Source organism: Syngnathoides biaculeatus, chromosome 21 (assembly GCF_019802595.1).
Source record: "Syngnathoides biaculeatus isolate LvHL_M chromosome 21, ASM1980259v1, whole genome shotgun sequence".
Lineage (NCBI taxonomy): Eukaryota > Metazoa > Chordata > Actinopteri > Syngnathiformes > Syngnathidae > Syngnathoides > Syngnathoides biaculeatus.
The window spans coordinates 1,887,104-1,908,325 of record NC_084660.1 but is presented as its reverse complement, the minus strand read 5'-3'; the positions used below and the strand labels follow the sequence as shown (position 1 = coordinate 1,908,325).

The window sequence follows — 21,222 nt, the reverse complement described above, 5'->3', positions numbered from 1 at the left end:
CCAAACAAATACGAGAATTCATCTGAGATAACACGCTGTGGTGACCCCGAACGGGACAAGCCGAAAGAGAAGTCTTTTGACTTTCAAGAAGTAGTTCTGGTACATATGGGAGCATTTCAGTACATTTTAGCGTCTTTCACACCACAAAAGAGAAACTTCAATTCATTCGTTATTTACTTTAACCTACCCTTGAAATTAAATTTTTTTTCAGAACTAAAAACTCTCAAACGAAGTTTAGTTTTTTGTTTTTCATTCATTTGAATTGTAATTGTACGTGCAGTAAATTGACAAATCTTCTTCTTCTTCTTTTCCTTTCGGCTTGTCCCGTTAGGGGTCGCCACAGCGTGTCATCTTTTGCCATCTTAGCCTATCTCCTGCATCTTCCTCTCTAACCCCAATTGCCCTCATGTCTTCCCTCACCACATCCATAAACCTTCTCTTTGGTCTTCCTCTCGCTCTTTTGCCGGGGAGCTCCATCCTCAGCATCCTTCTACCAATATACTCACTCTCTCGCCTCTGAACATGTCCAAACCATCAAAGTCTGCTCTCTCGAATCTTGTCTCCAAAACATCCAACTTTGGCTGTCCCTCGAATGAGCTCATTTCTAATCCTATCCAACCTGCTCACTCCGAGCGAGAACCTCAACATCTTCATTTCTGCCACCTCCAGTTCTGCTTCCTGTTGTCTCTTCAGGGCCACCGTCTCTAATCCGTACATCATGGCCGGCCTCACCACTGTTTTGTAAACTTTGCCCTTCATCCTAGCAGACACTCTTCTGTCACATAACACACCAGACACCTTTTGCCAGCTGTTCCAACCTGCTTTGACCCGTTTCTTCACTTCCTGACCACACTCTCCATTGTTCTGTATTGTTGACCCCAAATATTTGAAGTCGTCCACCCTCGCTATCTCTTCTCCCTTTAGCTTCACTTTTCCCCCTCTACTTTTCTCATTCACGCACATAGATTCTGTTTTACTTCGGCTAATCTTCATTCCTCTCCTTTCCAGTGCATGTCTCCATCTTTCCAATTGTTCCTCTGCATGCTCCCTGCTTTCACTGCATATGACAATATCATCTGCGAACATCATGGTCCAAGGGGATTCCAGTCTAACCTCATCTGTCAGCCTATCCATTACCACTGCAAACAGGAAGGGGCTCAGAGCTGATCCCTGATGCAGTCCCACCTCCACCTTAAATTCCTCTGTCACACCTAAGGCACACCTCACCATTGTTCTGCTGCCATCATACATGTCCTGTACTATTTTAACATACTTCTCTGCCACACCAGACTTACGCATGCAGTACCACAGTTCCTCTCTTGGTACTCTGTCATAGGCTTTCACTAGATCCACAAAGACGCAATGTAGCTCCTTCTGACCTTCTCTGTACTTTTCCACGAGCATCCTCAAGGCAAATAATGCATCTGTGGTTCTCTTTCTAGGCATGAAACCATACTGTTGCTCGCAGATACTTACTTCTGTCCTGAGTCTAGCCTCCACTACTCTTTCCCATAACTTCATTGTGTGGCTCAACAACTTTATTCCTCTATAGTTCCCACAGCTCTGAACATCCCCTTTGTTCTTAAAAATGGGAACTAGAACACTTTTCCTCCATTCTTCAGGCATCTTTTCGCCCGCTAATATTCTGTTGAATAAGTTGGTCAAAAACTCCACAGCCATCTCTCCAAATTGCTTCCATACCTCTACCGGTATGTCATCAGGACCAACTGCCTTTCCAGTTTTCATCCTTTGTAGTGCCTTTCTGACTTCCCCCTTAGTAATCGTTTCCACTTCCTGGTCCTTCACTCTTGCCTCTTCAACTCTTCCTTCTCTCTCATTTTCTTCATTCATCAACTTCTCAAAGTATTCTTTCCATCTATTTAGCACACTACTGGCACCAGTCAACACATTTCCATAACTATCCTTAATCACCCTTACCTGCTGCACATCCTTCCCATCTCTATCCCTCTGTCTGGCCAACCTGTAGAGATCCTTTTCTCCTTCTTTCGTGTCCAACCTGGTGTACATGTCTTCATATGCCTCTTGTTTAGCCTTTGCCACCTCTACCTTTGCCCTACGTCGCATCTCGATGTACTCCTTTCGCCTCTCCTCAGTCCTCTCAGTATCCCACTTCTTCTTCGCTAATCTCTTTCCTTGTATGACTCCCTGTATTTTGGGGTTCCACCACCAAGTCTCCTTCTCCCCTTTCCTACCAGATGACACACCAAGTACTCTCCTGCCTGTCTCTCTGATCACCTTGGCTGTCGTCGTCCAGTCTTCCGGGAGCTTCGGTTGTCCATCGAGAGCCTGTCTCACCTCTTTCCGGAAGGCTGCACAACATTCTTCCTTTTTCAGCTTCCACCACATGGTTCTCTGCTCTACCTTTGTCTTCTTAATCTTCCTACCCACCACCAGAATCATCCTACATACTACCATCCTATGCTGTCGAGCTACACTCTCCCCTACCACTACTTTACAGTCAGTAACCTCCTTCAGATTACATCGTCTGCACAAAATATAATCTACCTGCGTGGTTCTACCTCCGCTCTTGTAGGTCACTATATGTTCCTCCCTCTTCTGGAAATAAGTGTTCACTACAGCCATCTCCATCCTTTTTGCAAAGTCCACCACCATCTGCCCTTCAAAGTTCCTTTCCTGGATGCCGTACTTACCCATCACTTCTTCATCGCCCCTGTTTCCTTTACCAATATGTCCATTACAATCTGCACCAATCACAACTCTCTCGCTGTCTGGGATGCTCAGAACTACTTCATCTAGTTCCTTCCAGAATTTCTCTTTCAACTCTAGGTCACATCCTACCTGTGGTGCATAGCCGCTAACCACATTATACATAACACCCTCAATTTCAAATTTTAGTCTCATCACTCGATCTGATACTCTTTTCACCTCCAAGACATTCTTAGCCAGCTCTTCCTTTAAAATAACCCCTACTCCATTTCTCTTCCCATCTACTCCGTGGTAGAATAATTTAAACCCTGCTCCCAAACTTCTAGCCTTACTACCTTTCCACCTGCTCTCTTGGATGCACAGAATATCAACCTTTCTCCTAATCATCATGTCAACCAACTCCTGTGCTTTTCCTGTCATAGTCCCAACATTCAAAGTCCCTACACTCAGTTGTAGGCTCTGTGCATTCCTCTTTTTCTTCTGACGCTGGATCCGGTTTCCTCCTCTTCTTTGTCTTCGACCCACAGTAGCTGAATTTCCACCGACGCCCTGCAGGTTAGCAGTGCCGGGGGCGGGCGTTGTTAACCCGGGCCACGACCGATCCGGTATGGGATTCTTTAGATGAACGCTCATATTTGTTTGGCACAGTTTTTACGACGGATGCCCTTCCTGACGCAACCCTCTGCATTTATCCGGGCTTGGGACCGGCCTACAGATTGCACTGGTTTGTGCCCCCATAGGGCTGCATTGGACGTCATCTTCATAGCAGTCGGAAATATATAAGGGCATTGGTGGTGTAATGGCAAGTATAGCATCCTTCCAAGCAGGTGACTTGGGTTTGATTCCGGATGGAAACTCTTGTGGTGATCGGGAGGCTTTTTTTTTTTTTCTGGCCACCCCTGGGTCAGCGCTCTGTTACATCGCCTTATTGACAATGGTCTCCAGTCCCTTCACTAATCGGGATAGAGCACACAATGTGGGGCTTCCGTTCGCGAATTTGGCTACAGAACACATTACGCATTCATACACAAAAAAAAAAAAAAAAGCCTGCAACACTGTAAAAAATTGCAAACACGTTTTGTTTCGTTTTTGTCACATATGACTCACTGGGTTGCCAGCTGTTATGATTGTTCTCGTCAGATCAACGTCTGCTGGATGCCTGGGTGGGTCGACATGGATCGTCTGGCCCAGCTCCATTATACCTTCTGAGCGTGTTCGCATTTTAGCATGTGACCCAGTGGATTCTCATGTTTTCACTAACTCTACGTGTGTGAGTGGTGAGTGTGTGTCTGTATATGTGCAATTGAAAAGAGGATGATTTGTGTGTGCATTTATACACTCCATCTCCATGGCAATAGGGACGCTGTCAAATGAAGTTGAAGTAGCATTAAACAGCGAATGTACCACAAGATGTATGTGTGTCATTTTCTGCATGCCCAGCTAGCTCAGTCGGTAGAGCATGAGCCTCTTAATCTCAGGGTCGTGGGTTCGAGCCCCACGTTGAGCGACCGGCTTTTGGAGTTGATGACATTTATCAAATGATTCACCAGATATCCAAATGTCCCCACTGCTAATGTCTTTGATTGAGCTTCCAGCCATCCACCTCTCGGTAATACGCGAAAGTTGAATTGAGGCAACGGGACTCTATCGTATCTTTAAAAGAACTGACATCTTCACCCAACCATTGTCATTTTGCATTTGCATATGATGCACGGCCACACACTCTTCTTCCCAGTGTACCTTGCACCTCCCCCCTCCGCTCTTAAAGGGGTACACTCATAATTACAATTGCTACAATCCTTACACACCTTATCAATGTGATTTATAATGACAGCGTGCTTCTGTGCCGCCCACCATCAGATATTTTTTACATAAAAATGTGTTTTGGTTGGCAAGCATTGTTGGCGAGCGCACATAAGTGGGGAGAAATGAAAAAAATTAAACCTGCAGACCAGCTGATTGTGAAAACTTGGAACACACTTCCCGTCACATACCACACACTGCGGCGTGTGAGTATTGCTGGACTGAGAATGTTTGGCTCGACCAATGGATATGAAAAGTCTCACATTTAATAAAACATGAAGACGAATCTGTCTGGACCTTTAGTGAGAAAGAGAGAGAGGATCCTTCTGACTGAGGATCATGGTCTCAGGTTTGGAGGTGCTGATTCTCACCCCAGCTGCTCCACACTCAGTAAGCGTTGGCGATCACGGCTTGATGAAACTAACAGAACCACATCATCTACAAAGAACAGAGAAACAATCCTGAGCCACCAAACCAAGCCTCCATTTGTTGTTTTATTCAATATCCATGTAAAAAAAAAAAAAAAAAAAAAAAAAAAAAAAAAAAAAAATCAAGAAATGGTGATTCATTGGCCGGCATGGTGGAACAGCTGTTAAGCATATGCCTCACAGTTCTGAGGACTCGGGTTCAATCCCAGCCCTCGTTGTTTGGAGTTTGCATGTTCTCCAAATGCCTGTGTGGGTTTTATCTGGGGACTTCGGTTTCCTGCCACATCCCAAAAACATGCAACGTTAATTGGACACTCTAAATTTCCCCTAGGTGTGATTATGAGTTAGGCTGTTTATTTGTACATGCCCTGCGAATGGCTGGTAACCAATTCAGGATGTACCCCGCCTCCTGCCCGTTGACAGTTGGGGCAGGCTCCACCATTCCCCATGACCCTTGTGAGGATAAATGGCTAAGAAAATTGATGGGATGGATGTTTTGAAGAATGAATCCTCCTTTCTGAAAACCTTCTTTCAGTGTCAACTTGAAATCACTGTTTAAGTACGCAAAAAGGTGCCATCGTATTTCAGCATAAAGAACGAACATAATGACATTTGTGGAAACACTTTCTGGGGAGCTAATACTTTACATGCACATGCAAACAAATTAAATGAGAAAGAATTAAATGAGAAAGAGAAAAATAAGGAAGAGCTTAACTTTCTTGTGGCCGAAATCATGCCTTGTCCCCAGCGTCATGTGAGAGCCAATGAGAAAATAGCAGTGTAGAATCTGGATTGACAAGAACATGGCAGTGGTGGGATTTGAACCAACACCTCCTAAAAGTCTGGAGGCTAAATCCAGCGCCTTGGACTGCTCGGCCACACTACCTGGCCTGAGGTTCGAATATTTAAAAACTGCTGTGTCTGCAACATGGAGGTGAAGGACCTCACACAATATATTGAGGATGGAAACCAGGAACAGGGGTAAACCCGAGAGCAACCCTGTGGACAGCACACATCCCACTACGAGGGAGCCAAGGTGGCCCCCCCCTTCCCTCTATGAGTCACCCCACAAAATGGCCACTGACAGTGGATGGACCCCACCCCCAGAAGAACAGAAACAGCCCCCCCCCCACAACCTGGAGGGCCCGAAATTGAGTCAGTCTTGGCCCAGCCCGAGGACAGGATAAAAGAACTTATTTGTTGGAAAGGGGGAAGGGGGGGAAGACAGGGGCACCTGACAATAGAACGATGAGGGACCCAGGGAGCACGCATGGGCCATGAGAGGGGCCCCATGGAGCACCGCCATGTAGCTAAGTATGTAACCTAATACCCCCCCCCCTGTTACGATGACTGCCTGGTCCCCGGTTGGGAGTCATTGGCCCTACCCCATGAATCGGGGAATCATGAATCAATCCCCACACACAGAACCTGGTCCGACTGCTGCAGCCTCCCATCCCATCGCCCCCAGGACCTCCAACCCCCTCTCCCCTGTCGACATCCACGACCCGCCCCAGAGTGTGAGAGGTGAACCTGTCCCGATTGATCTTTCTTCAGATTCCCATCGAAAGAAAAGAAAAGAAACAGGTGGCTGCAGCTCATAAGGTACAGTAACTAAATCACATGGTATATGCCTACTAAAGGATGTACAACAGTACTTACTTGAAATATCCCCATATACACTTACTCATCCATGTAAATGTCTTGGTACGTGTCCCAGTATTGGCCTGAAACACAATTGTATATCATTAAAAAAAAAAGGTTACTAGCTTTGCCAAGTTCAGCGCTAAAACACATGTGCCTTTGTATCGGTAGAGTAGAATTATCACGTGTCTCACGACGTCACAGCAGGATGACAAAGTGCCAGAAGCCACACAAGACCTTGGAGCTAAAAGGGATGGCCCTGGACCCACGACCCGGCTTGGCGAGAGCAGTAATGTGGTCCAGCAACCGCAGCCAAATCTGGACGATGCTTCCAGTTAAAGGTGTTTTCAGACACTCAATTTTACTGCCATGTTTGTGTCCACAACATAACAGTATTCATTGAAATCTCATTGAATGGTTAAATCTAGATTACAAATTCGAATATAATTGACCTGATAGAAGACAAAAGCAGAAACAGAGCCCCTCGAAAGGAAACACAGATAAAGCATGTGGTGGCATGCAACGAAGATAGCCAACAACTTCGGGCTCCATCAAACTTGAATGGGTGTAATCTGCCTTTTCCTGAAGTTAGCGAGGATAGGCTGCAGTTCTCTCCCCAGATAAAGCCGAAGGGTTTCTGTCAGGAAGGTGATCCGGTCTAAAAACGGTGCCAAACAAGTCTGAGCATTCATCTGTGGCGACCCCTAACAGGACAGGCCGAAAGAAATGCAGACATACCGGTTCCATTGCAATGTCATTGCCAGCATGCTTTGTGAAGGAGGTTTGAGTTCGTACATGGCAATCCGACAGCACATTATCTGATATGGTATGACAATAATATCGGACTGCAGGGTAGGAGAATGTGATTGGGTTTACGAAATCTGAATCTACTTGGAAAAATATGAGCATCTCCAATCCCCTGACCCTGATTCGAGTGAGGTGAAACCAGTGAAATTAACTTTTTTTTTTTCTTTTTCAAATGAGTCACATGGTTACGCAAAGGATTCATGGGAAGTCCCGTGTGTGTATTTTACCTGATGAAGTTTAAGGTACACCCATTTGGACAAAAGCTCAAGACAAACTGAGGGACATTCTAAGTGCGGGACAAGGCCGATGGTAAAATAAACGTCCATTCATGCATCCATTTTCTGAGGTACTTACAGTATCCTGATGAGGGTTGAGAAAGTGCAGGAGCCAATCCCAGCAGTCTTTGAGGAGGAGGCATGCTCCACCCTGAACAGGTTGCTAATCAATCGCAGGACACATGGAGACAGACATCAGTCACACTCACAATCACACTTGGGGGCAATTTAGAGTCTCCAACGAATGGATGTTTTTGGGGTGTGGGAGGAAGCCGGAGTGCCTGGAGAAAACCCACACAGGCCAATGCTTTAAGACTGCCCCACCGTGCTCCCTCTGGTTGTTTTTCTGATAATCGACTAATAATAATTCCACCTGCTCTCTTGTATGCACAATATATCAACCTTTCTCCTAATCATCATGTCAACCAACTCCTGCGCTTTTCCTCTTCCAGTCCCAACATTCAAAATCCCTACACTCAGTTGTAGGGTCTGTGCATTCCTCTTCTTCTTCTGCCGATGAATCCGCTTTCCTCCTCTTCTTTGTCTTCGACCCACAGTAGCTGAATTTCCACCAACGCCCTGCAGGTTAGCAGTGCCGGGGGTGGGCGTTGTTTATCCAGGCCACGACTGATCCAGTATGATATTTTTCAAATGAACGCTCATCTTTATTCGCCACAGTTTTACGCCAGATGCCCTTCCAGACTCAACCCTCTGCTTGGGGCCGGCCTACAGATTGCTCTTGCTTGTGCCCCCGTCGGGCTGCATTGAAGACATTAGACATAACAACCTGAAATTCAAATTTCAGCCTAATCACTCGATTTTATATTCTTTTCCCCTCCAAGACATTCTCAAATATTCTTCTTTTAAAACAACCCCGACTCCATTTCTCTTCCCATCTACACCATGTTGAATTAATCGAACACCGTGTTCAACCGACAGTACTTAAATTTTCAGCAGGACCCTGCAAGTTTACAGTGCCAGGGGTGGATGTGGTCAACACACGAGACCATGCGGTATGGATGAAAACTTATATTTGTTTGGCAAAGTTTTGAACTGGACAACCTCACCAACACTCTGCTTTGCATTCATCCTGCTGTGTGACCAGCTGAAAGTGTACACTTTTTTGGTCAGGGGACACAAGATTGAAAGCAATCATTCGTTCATTCATGTGAGCACACTTGGCTAGAATCTAACAACATTCCCTGACCGGGAACCGAACCCAGGCCACAGCAGTGAGAGTGCTGAACCCTAACCACTAGACCATCAAGGACTTGAGTAGAGTTTATGCTCCAGCATGCCTGTGAAACATGTGAGGATAAGCAGTACAATTGCTGAATGGATAATGCATTGCAAGAATTGTTGATTCTTGTTGTCTCTGTGACCTGATTTTGTGAATTACACTTTCAAAAAGTAATGCATAGCGACTGCACATATTATTTGAGTGGGGGTGTGTAGGGGTGGATTTTATGACATTTTCTTACATGGATTTTCTTTGTGTTTTAAGAACAGATCTCTAAAAATTTAACAACTACTTCGCATCAGCGATCGAAGATATTCAAAGTTTCAAGAGACCTGAACTCTCTGATTAAACCACACCTTTTCATGGTGTTGCTTGGGGTTTATATGACTGTGTCATAGTGTCACAGAAGACAGTACAAGACAATCCAACATTACAAGAAGAAACACGCACCAATAAGATGATGCAAGATGATAAAAGACTTCACAAGACAATTCAACAAAACAATCCAATCGAGAACAATCCGCAGCACTATCAAGATGACAAAACAATCTAAAGTACAAGACTACCCGACAATACAAGCGGATCTGATGGGAAAGCACAATCCAGATTGATTCAGAGACAATCTAGAATCCATACAAGGCACAAATCGAGACACGATGATTTCGGACAATCGTACAATCCAGCCATACAAAACGTTATAACACAAAACAATCCACATCACAGGGGTTGGATGTGAGACAGGCGGCACGGTGGCGCAGTTGTAAAGCGTTGGCCTAGTTCTGAGGACCCGGGTTAAATCCCGGCCTATGGAAGTAAATATGTGCCACCAGGATTTGAATTAAAAATGCCGCAGAAAATTTTATGTTGGAAAATTCACATTATTTCAAAGTAATCACATTTTCAATAGCTCTATTTCAGTTCAACTTTTAAATGTTAACAAATTCCCCATGTAAAAAAGTTCAACCTTTAAGATTCAACTGGCGACAATTCGCTGTCTGAAATTCATCGTCTAACACCCAGCCAATCCCGTTACACTTTCTTAGTCACGTGACATCGCATACTGAGAAACCGTGACTGGATTGGCTGCGTTAAGAAGGCAGGGTTACTTCAGGTCAGGACCCAACACCCAGCCAAACATGGATTTACACTAACGAGCAGAGCGGTTCTGTGCTTGTGTAGGTCCTCCTGTTTTGGTTAGCAGAAGAGTTCAAACGGATTCAGGAGTTGTCGATTTAATGTCGATGACGATCGCAGCATGACATTTGAGACCCGAATGAAGTGTTTATATTTCATCTGTTTTGTTTGAGGAAGGGGGGTGTTGCGGGTTGGGGGCCTGGGGGAGTTGATCCCAGGTTGCAGAGTTCTCGCATAAATTCATCTGCTCCCACTCGGCTCGGTTGGTTTCCTGGCTGCACTGGGCCAACAACTTCCAGGTTTACAGTACCAAATGTAGCTTAGTCGTTGAAGTATTTTCAAATGTTTTCGAGACATTTACTTGTTTGTTGGTTTTTAAGTGTCAGGATGGCTGAGCGGTCGAAGGCGCCAACCTCAAGGACTAAACTCCTTCTGGTTAACGGGTATTCTGGTCTCCAAATGGAGGCATGGGTTTGAATCCCACTTCTGACATAGCATTTATTGTGGCCCTGTACCTCAGTGGGGAGAAAATTGGTTAGATAAACCAGGGGTTGTGAGTTTGTTTCTCACTGGGGCGTCCCCTCGCCAAGAGGGGTTGTGGCAGGAAGGGCACTTAGTGTAAAAACTGCACCAACTTCTTACAGTTAACACGCTGTGTTCCATTTGGTGGTCCTGTTTCTACTCTGCTTCCACACTGAACACTTCAAACAACAGCAGTCGACAACAGTGAATGAATGAATTCACTCTGCCACTTGAAGAAACAAGTGAAGTCATGTATTCATTTCCTTGACAGAGTCATCAGGTGGTTTCTCAGTAAAGTGCTGAAGATCCATCCATCCGTTTTCTGAGCCGCTTATCCTTAGCCGCATCTTATCTAGACAACTGTGTGCCTTTCCAAATGATGTTCAGTCAAGTGAAGTGACCACAGGTGGCCTCCGTTCAAGTTGGAGAAGGACCTCAAAGACAAATCAGTGGAAATCTGATGCACCTGAGCTCAATTTTGAGCGGCATTGCAAACGGTGGAAATACTGATTTATGCATTATGTTTGAATATTTTTAGATTTGTAAATTGACACAAAAGTCTGTAAACACCACTGCTGTGAAGACGTATTTTATGAAGATTTAATTTTTTTTTTTTTTTAAGGAAAACTATCTTCAAAACAGCTTTTGACGAAATCTAGCAGCAAAATGTGGGAAATGTGAAATCTCTCTGGCGACACTGTATGAAAAGTCTTAAGAGGTTCTACATGGACGTACTATAAAGGTTTAGGTGGAGCAAGCCGTGGCATAATTTCCATCCATCCATCCATTATCTTTGCCGCTTATCCTCATGAGGCTTGCACGGTATCGAGCTGTTTACTTTTGCCGCATATCCTCACAAGGGTCGCAGGGCATCTATCTATCCATTTTCTTTTGCCGCTTATCCTCACGAGGGTTTCACAAATTCTATTTTCTTTTCCCGCTTGTCCTCATGAGTGTCACAGGGTATCTATTGATTCATTTTCTTTTGCTGCTTATCCTCACGAGGGTTGCATGGTATCTATTTTTTTTGCCGCTTATCCTCATGAGGGTTATGGCGTATCTATCAATTTACATTTGCCTCATATCCTCATGAGGGTTGCGAGGCATCTATCTTTCTATCTATCCATCCATTTTCTTTTGCTACATATCTTTACGAGGCTCACGAGATATCCATTTTCTCGTGGGGTATATTTTGCCGCTTATCCTCATGAGGGTCACGGGTATCTAGCTATTCATTTTCTTTTGCCGCTTATCCTCACGAAGGTTATGGCGTATCTATCAATTTATATTTGCCTCATATCCTCATGAGGGTCGCGAGATATCGATCCATTTTCTCACGGGGTATCTTTTGCCACTTATCCTCACAAGGATTGCACGGTATCTATTTATTTTCTTTTGCTGCTCATCCTCATGAGGGTCACGGGGTATCTTGCTATTCATTTTCTTTTGCCGCTTATCCTCATGAGAGTCACGGGGTATCTAGCTATTCATTTTCTTTTGCCGCTTATCCTCATGAGGGTTGCACAATATCTATTTACTTTTGCCGCTTATCCTCATGAGGGGCGCGGGGTATCTATTCATTTTTCTGCCGCTTATCCTCATGAGGGTTGCACGAATTCTATTTTCCTTTGCCGCTTGTCCACATGTGGGTCACGGGGTATCTATTTATTTTCTTTTGCCGCTTATCCTCATGAGGGTCGCGGGGTATCTATCTATCTTTCCATTTTCTTTTGGTGCTTATTGTCACGAGGGTCACGGGGCATCTATAAATCAATTTTCTTTTGCCGCTTATCCTCATGAGGGTCGCGGGGTATCTATTTTGCCGCTTATCCTCACGACGGTCACGGGCTAAATATCAATTTTCTTTTGCCGCTTACCCTCATGTGGGTCGCAGGGCATCTATCTATCTATTTTCTTTTGCCGCTTATCCTCATCAGGGTTTTGGGGTATCTATTTTCTTTTCCAGCTAATCCTCACGAGGGTCGCGGGGCATCTATATCTCTATTTTCTTTTATCGCTTCTCCTCATGAGGGTATCCATCTATCTATCTATCTATCAATCTATCTATCACACTCAGACTGGCCACCGAAGACTCAACACACGAAGCTTAATTGACCCCTCCATACAGGGCACTTAACCACGCCCCCTGAAGTGACATCACACCATCTGCGCTAACCTAAGACAAACAGTAAAAATGGCAAATACAATACAATACATTCTGAACTGAGACAGACTCTATGCTTCTGATTTCATTCAAATCAACGATATATTATAGATTCTAAATACAATACATTCTTAACTGAGAGACGCCATGCTTCTGATTTCATTCAATCATTCACACGGAGCAATGTTATGCTAGCGGAGAACGTCTCATTCATTTATACGAGACGTGGATTAAAAATCAAATTTAGGGCATATCTTCGTGCAAACACAGTCTGGTTTAGCTTCGGCCGCGAGCCGGCAAGAAAGCGACACGTTTGTGCAGTCCGATCATCGCTAAATATCGCTCAACAAAGAATAAGTGTGTCAATCGATCACACGTAGCAGTGTTATGCTAGCGGAGAACGTCTCATTCATTTATACGAGACGTGGATTAAAAATCAAATTTAGGGCATATCTTCGTGCAAACACAGTCTGGTTAAGCTTCGGCCGCGAGCCAGCAAGAAAGCGACACGTTTGTGCAGTCGGATCATCACTAAATATCTCTCAACAAAGAATAAGTGTGTCAATCGTTTACACGTAGCAATGTTATGCTAGCGAAGAACTTCAAATTCATTTATACGAGACATGTATTGAAAATCAAATACAGGGCATACCTTCGTGCAAACATATGTGTTCCGGTTGATATTCGATGGATTTAGTTGATGATGCGGTCTTCCACAAAGTTTGATCCATCAAAGGCATTTTTCGTACTGGGTCTTCGGTTTTGGAAAGGGTACGAATCGAACTCCACCAACTAGCCTTTCAGGATACCTGTCGTCACTATTACAAAGTCCGTGACTACACCTCTTAACCATATTTTTTGTTAAATAACCCAAATACGCGATAAAACGCTAACAAAACCTATACTGGACCATGCAATGTTGTGTGAGGGAACGGCGGATGCATAAAAAGGGCGTGGTTTATGCAGATCTCTGGCCTCTGATTGGTCAGCGACGCGGATTGCGCAATATCCACGGAGGGGTCAATTGAAGCGTGAGGAAGGTCGAGCCTCTGCCCACACATGCACAGTTGATAAAAACTTGAGTGGCAGAGAAAGACATACGGCCTAGTTTGTCTGTTCCTCACTGTTCACAGTGCCGACTGCCGACTCAGATTCTTCTTCTAGGTGGTGTGAAACAGTCGCTAAAATGTACTGAAATGCTCCTGTATGTACCAGAAATGCTTGGAACATGAACAAAACAAGACTTGAATGAAGTGGGACAGAAACACTGTAGCGATGAAAATACACGAGCAAGATGCTTGCATACTCGCACACAAAATACTGCAGCGTCAACCACAACGAACTGACAATGCAAACCACAAGGCTCATATGCTAATTAGCGTCAATGAGGTGCAGGTGAGGAGCTGCTGCACTCAGGGCAGCGGCCTGGCCACGCCCCTGAAACTTTCCAAGATTTGGCTGGCTGGCGTTCTGTTGGGATGAGTGCTTTCGACAAAAACTGGACGTATTCCCAGACAGTGGTGTGTTCCACCGCCCTCCCTTGATATTTGGGACCCTCCGAGCAAGGACATGAATCGGATGTTGAGGAACTTTCTGGCAGGTGTGGCAATATTTCAATTCTGCTTCCACACCGAACACTTCAAACACCAGCAGGTGACCAAAGAAATCACGTCAACAGTGTATGAATCCATCTGAAGATCCATCCATCCATTTTTCGAGCCGCTTATCCTTAGCCGCATCTTACCAAGACAGCTGTGTGCCATTCCAAATGATGTTCAGTCAAGTGAAGTGACCACAGGTGGCCTCCATTCAAGTCGGAGAAGGACCTCAAGGACAATCAGTGGAAATCAGATGCACCTGAGCTCAAGTTTGAATGGCATTGCAAATGGTGGAATCCTGATTTACGCATAATGTTTGAATATTTACATGATTTAAAAATTGACATAAATGTTCGAAAACATGACTGCATTTAAGAAATATTATGAAGATTTTTTTTTTTAAAGAAAATTCTCTTCAAAACAGCTTTTGTTGAAATCCCTAATGTGGAAAATGTGAATGGGTGTGAAATCTTTCTGGTGGTACTGATGAAAGTCTTAAGAGGTTCTACATTTATTTTCTTTTGCCGCTTATCCTCACGAGGGTTGCGGAGTATCTATCTTCTTTTGCTACTTATCCTCACGAGGGTTGCGGGGTATTTATCTATCTATCTTCTTTTGCTACTTATCCTCACAAGGGCTGTGGGGTATCTATCTATCTATCTATCTATCTATCTATCTATCTATCTATCTATCTATCTATCTATCTATCTATCTATCTATCTAAACTGACAATCCCATGGCCTGGCCACCGAAAAGTCAACACATGAATCTTAAATACAAGACATAATTAACAATGAGGTGCAGGTGAGTGGCATGACCACATCCCTGACAAACGCGATTGGTTTAAATGCTTGACAGAGCTAGATCACAGTTTTTCATGAGGTAGGTATGATCGTAATAACACGTAACATTTCTGGAGAGAAAAAGAAGAAGGGTACTATGACCTCATTCTAACCGAGCTGCTATACAGTACATGCACAGAATGATCATTGTTCTAAACAATCGATTTTTAATGGGGTAATGCAAAATAAAAACAATTATTTACACTGATGACATGTCTACGTTACCTCCATCCACAAGCCTGAAGGGAGACGACACGCATCAGTATCAAAACGGCAACATATGCGTGTCCTTTGGATGGAGATCAATGGAGCAGTTTTTACTTTGGATCATTGATTTGTAATTTCAGAATTTTTGCAGGTGTCCTCTCCTCAGCGAACTTTGTGTCCGGAAGAGTGAGACATCGCGTAGTTAATCAAATTCTCTTCACTTTGCTCCTTCTGCAGAGGAGCGCAACTCATCATTGTGTGTAATTACGCAAACGTTTGCTTCGTGTATCTCCCTCGTTACTTTGTTCGTGTGCCACTTGAGTCAAGTCTTTTTTGTTCATGTTCCATGTTGGGCCTTCTAGTTATTGGACCAACAAACACTTGCACTTTCACTGAAAATACTGAAGCACTTCCCTAAATTGACCGGATTCATGTACTCAACGAATAAGATAGACTTGGTGCCGTAAACCTGGAAGTTGTTGGCCCAGTGCAGCCAGGAAGAAAACCGAGCCGAGTGGGAGCGGATGAATTTATTCGAGAACTCTGCAGCCTGGAATCAACTCCCAAACTTGATCTCAGGTGCATCTGATTTGTCTTTGAGGTCCTTCTCCAACTTGAATGGAGGCCACCTGTGGTCACTTCACTTGATTGAACATCATTTGGAATGGCACACAGCTGTCTAGATAAGACGCGGCTCAGGATAAGCGGCGAAGAAAACTGATGGATGGATGGATCTTCAGCAAAAACACACAAAAACATTTTTAATTCAATTTTGTGAAAGATGGATTTGGACAGGTACGCCCAAGTCCCATCCAACCATGATGTACAGCACTTTTTCAATTGAAGGGATTTGTACGTTTAAAGCACACATGAAAAACCGATTTCCCTCGAGGAGAAACAACTCCGACCTCTAAAATCCTCACAAAGGTCCATGTACAGAATCTATTAGAAAACAAAGAATTATCTTTTCGTCAAGGATATCCTGGGTATTTCACTTGTGAGGAACATAAAAATGACTTAAAAGCAGAGTTCAGAATTAGGTCGTGAAACATTTTATGGGCTTTTGATGTGTATGACCTGGGGGAAAAAAAGCGCACATGGACTTATGTGGACATAAAATTAGAAATTAAAAGCAATCTTATCTTCTCAAACACCTTTTTTAAGTACAAAATAAGATGAAGGACGTTGGTGTTTACAAGTTCTCCTTGGGAACCACTTTAAATTTCTCATTGAAAAATTGTTTCTCTGCTCGCATCAAGCCCGGTCGATGTCACACGCCCGACAGCCATCGACCCCGCCGTGATTGGTCTCCTCCGCACACAATGCTGTAAAAGTGCCATCCGTATAAAACACAAGGGCCGCACTACCATTATACTTTCATATTAAGGTGGGGGCCACAAAATATCATCTCGTGGGCCGCAAATATCCCGCGGGCCGCATGTGTGAGACCCCTGATTTCCACCAATAATCCTAAACTAATTGAGGTACTCCCTGAACCTTGACCACATATTTCTAAGTCAAATCACCCATAATATAAAAAAAATATTCCATCGTCGTTGCTTATTTACTCTCCAAGTTGACAGACGCACATCCGAGAAGACACACAACTACTCTGAAATGGACTGAATTACTCCCTGAATTTCAGAAACGCCCCTGAAGATCCGGAAATCGACTGCAATTGTCATGGCCGTGTCTTTCCTCGACCCGGTTCGCACCTGCCCCGATGAGCATGCGTTTGTACCTCCCGGCCTACTTTTTTTTTTTTTTTTTTTTAAATTTAACACAGACCACAGTCTGTGCGAATTCCACCCAAAATTGTTTAAATTTGTCATATGGAGGTGAGCCATTGTTCTACAATGGAGGTATATGAACCCCGAAAGGCTCACCTTTGACCTTTGTCTCAAAGCTCTTGTCGGTAGCAACCTACCCCATCGTACTCAACATAAGGATACACGCTCAAGTACAAAGACGAGGCAAATCTTTACGAGACTTTTTATTCCTTAGAGATTCCTTAGAACTTTTTTAATGCTCCAATGAACATGCTGCAAGTCATACGTAAGTTTGACTTTCTATGTCGGTTGTCAGGGGCGTGGCCAGGCCTCACCTGCACCTCATTGACACTTATTAGGAAATGAACTTCAGTTTTGTGTGTCGTTGTTTTCGTTGACTACTCATCAACCGGAAGGAGTTCAGTCCTTGAGTCTGGCGCCTTAGACCGCTCGGCCATCCTGACACTGACTTCGTGAAAGCCAACAAACACCCAAATCTGCTGAAATATCCCCAAATACTGAAGCACTCCCTAAATTGACCGGAGTCATGTACTCAACGAATCAGATCCATTTGGTGCCGTAAACCAGGAAGTTGTTGGCCCAGTGCAGCCAGGAAGACAACCGAGCCGAGTGTCAGCGGATGAATTCATGCGAGAACTCCGCAACCTGGGATTAGATAACGTCTATCATCTGTGTATGATGCAATTATACAAAAGGACTAATGTTAATATTTCCAGTTTTCCATGGAGTGATACTGCATCGGAACAGGTAATTCTCCCAGAACCCACCACTGACCTCATGATTTCAACTAATCCCAAACCAAAAGACTCCATGTATGTTGTTGGCGGGATTAAAACCTACGCAGGGAAACCCCAAAGGATTTCTCGTCCATGACAACCTGACTGTAAGACATTTTTTTTTTTTCAACCTGATGGTGATCTCAGTGATTTGTCCTGCCGCACGTTTTTTTCCCATCGATGTAAAAACAAGATGATAAATTATTCACCTGGGGCACAAACACAAACTACATCACACTAATTTTGATGCAAAAAGCAAGAAAACATTTTCACTCTCAATGAAAAATTTAACCAGCTTTTCAACTAGCAACTGTGGGGTGGTGGGCACTGACTTTGTGAAGTCACCGGTCCAGCGCTTTAAACCTGCACACCGTCTTGGACTCCAGATGTAGTTGAAAGTTCTCTCTTTTTATTGGAACTATTATTTAAGATAAGTGTTAGAAATCCTTCAGTGACGTGAAAAAAAAAGTCCATTGACATTGCTTATTTACTCTCCAAGTCGACAAATGCACATTTGAGAAGACACAGAACTCCACCAAAATGGATTTAATTCATCCCGAAGTTACATAAACACCCTTGAAGACCCGAGAATCGACTGCAATTGACATGGGCGTGTCTTTCCTCGACCCGGTGCGCACCTGCCCTGATGAGCATGCGTTTGTACCTCCCGGCCTTGTTTTTTTTTTTTTTTTTTTAATTGAACACAGACCAAAGTCTCGGCGAATTCCTTTTCCACCCAACATTTTTTGGATTTGTCATGTGGTGATAAAGCGTTGTTCTACAATGGAGGTATTTGACCCACAAAAGGCTCACCTTTGACCTTTTGGCTCAAATCTCTCGTTGATCCCAACCCACCCTGTCTTACTCATCATAAGGATACAAAGATCAAGTCCAAAGAAGACGCAAATCTTTACGGGACTCTTTATTCCTTCATTTTTTTCTGTATGTCTTTATTTATTACATTTTTATTCCAGGGCATATTTTCATAACTTTTTTCATGCTGCAGGTCATACGTGACTTTGACTTTCCATGGAGGCCGTCAGGGGCGTGGCCAGGAGCTCCTCACCTGCACCGCATTGACGCTAATTAGGAAATGCATTGAAGTCTTGTGTGTCTGATTGTAAGTTGTGTTTGTTGTGCTTTGCGTTTTGTGAGTTAATCTTCCTTGTTTCAACTTTTCTGTGCCACTTCCGTCAAGTCTCGTTCTTGTTTCACGTTTTACCTCATGGATATCGGACCTCGTTTCTGGATTTTGGGACTTTGCCTGTTGGCCTCGTGTTTTTTGTGCTTCTCCCTTTTTGGACCACTGACCTGTGTATGACCTCTGACAGAATTAAACTACCCCCGAAAATCATGTCCCTGCATTTGGGTCCTGTTCCTTGCTGCATGCTCGTGACAGGAGGCATCGTTGTGTATTAGGCTTAATTCAACTTTTCAGTTCATCGTCTGTTTTTGCATTGAGAAAAAAAAGATTCTACATGGTTGTATACCTTTCACATTTCAAATTCAGTTATTTGTCACGAGCAGCCAACATGGGGGAGGACCCAAATGCAGTCACACTGGAGTTGCGCTTTCCCTGACCCCTGACACTTTCCAAGAGATCTGGCTGTTGGGATGAGCGCTTTTCACAAAAACTGGACGTATTTCCAGATTAGTGTATTCCAGCGCTCTCCCTTGATGGTTGGAGCCTCCAAGCAAAAACATGAATCAGATGTTGCAGAACTTCTCTGCTTCCACACCGACCACTTCAAACACCAGCAGGTGACCAAAGAAATAATGTCAGCAGTGCATGAATCCATCTGAAGATCCCTTCATCCATTTTCTGAGCCGCTTATCCTTAGCCACATCTTATCTTTCGAGCTGTGTGCTATTCCAAATGACGTCCAGTCAAGTGAAGTGACCACAGGTGGACTCCATTCAAGTTGGAGAGGGACGTCAAGGATCTTCAATGGAACTCTGATGCACCTGAGCTCAAATTTGAGTGGCATTGCAAATGGTGTCAAGACTGATTAACACATTAAAATACTGATTTACGCATTATTTACATGATTTATAAATTGACATAAATGTCTGAAAACATGACTGCCTTTATGAGATATTTTATGAAGATTTTTTTTTTTTTTTTCAAAAGAAAACTATCTTCAAAAAGGGCTTTTGATGAAATCTAGCAGCAAAATGTGGAAAATGTGAAGGGGTGTGAAATCTTTCACTTTGACACTTTATGAAAGTCTTAAGAGGTTCTACATGGACGTACTATACAGTTTATGTGGAGCAAGCCATGGCATGATTCCCATCCATCCATTTTCTTTGCCGCTTATCCTCATGAGGGTTGCGGCGTATCTATCTTTTTATGAGGGTCACGGAGTATCTATCCATTTCCTTTGCCACTTATCCTCACGAGGGTTGCGGGGTATCTATTTATTTTTGTTTGCCGCTTATCCTCATGAGGGTCACGGGGTATCTATGTATCCATCCATTTTCTTTTGCTGCTTATCCTCATGAGGGTCGCGGGGTATCTATCTATCGAAGACGCTTGTAAACTGACACACACACACGGACTGGCCACCGAAGACTCAACACACGAAGCTTGAATAGAAGAGATAATTAACAAATGAGGTGCAGGTGAGTGGCATGACCACACCCCTGACAAACGCTTTTGTTTTAAATGGTTGATGAAACTAGATCACAGTTTTCATGATGCTGGTATGATAGTAATAACACGTAAGATTTCTGGGGAGAAAAAGAAGAAGGGTACTGTGACATCATTCTAACCTCGCTGTTATACAGTCCATCCTCAGAATGATCATTGTTCAAAACAAAAGATTTTCAATGGAGTAATGCAAAATAAAAACAATTGTTTACACTCATGACACGTCTATGTTACCTCCATCCAAAAGCCTTAAGGCAGACTACAAACATCAGTGAGCTAAAAAAAAAAAATAAAAATACAGGAAAAACGGCAACATGTGCGTGTTCTTTGGATGGAGATTAATGGCGCAGTCTTGTGTCATTTTTACTTTGGCTCATTAGAGCGTTTTGTAATGTTGTAAATCAGGGGAAAAAAAAATCATTTGGCCTGAACATAAAAGATAGACATGTATTGGATGGAGGCGGTGCTGCATCTTATGTGCCAAGGAATGTTTTTTGAAAGAAAAAGTCAAGTCAGAAAAGGTCATCCTCGGAGAATTGCCTGACAACTGTAAAGTAGCTGTTTCCAAACTTTTTCCTCTGCAGTCCGGGAAAAGAAATGTCAAGAATTTCAGGAATTTATTAGACCAACTAAACCCAATCTATCAATCAATTAAAT

General features: G+C 43.7%; 2 non-coding genes across 2 annotated transcripts; one reads left to right on the top strand and one right to left on the bottom strand.

The window, feature by feature from the left end:
* Window positions 1-4,122: 4,122 nt before the first annotated feature.
* Window positions 4,123-4,195, top strand: trnak-cuu (transfer RNA lysine (anticodon CUU)). The gene has a single exon. It is a non-coding gene; the product is annotated as a tRNA-Lys (tRNA).
* A 4,645-nt stretch (window positions 4,196-8,840) lies between these two features.
* trnae-cuc (transfer RNA glutamic acid (anticodon CUC)) lies at window positions 8,841-8,912 on the bottom strand. The gene has a single exon. It is a non-coding gene; the product is annotated as a tRNA-Glu (tRNA).
* Between the last annotated feature and the right edge of the window lie 12,310 nt (window positions 8,913-21,222).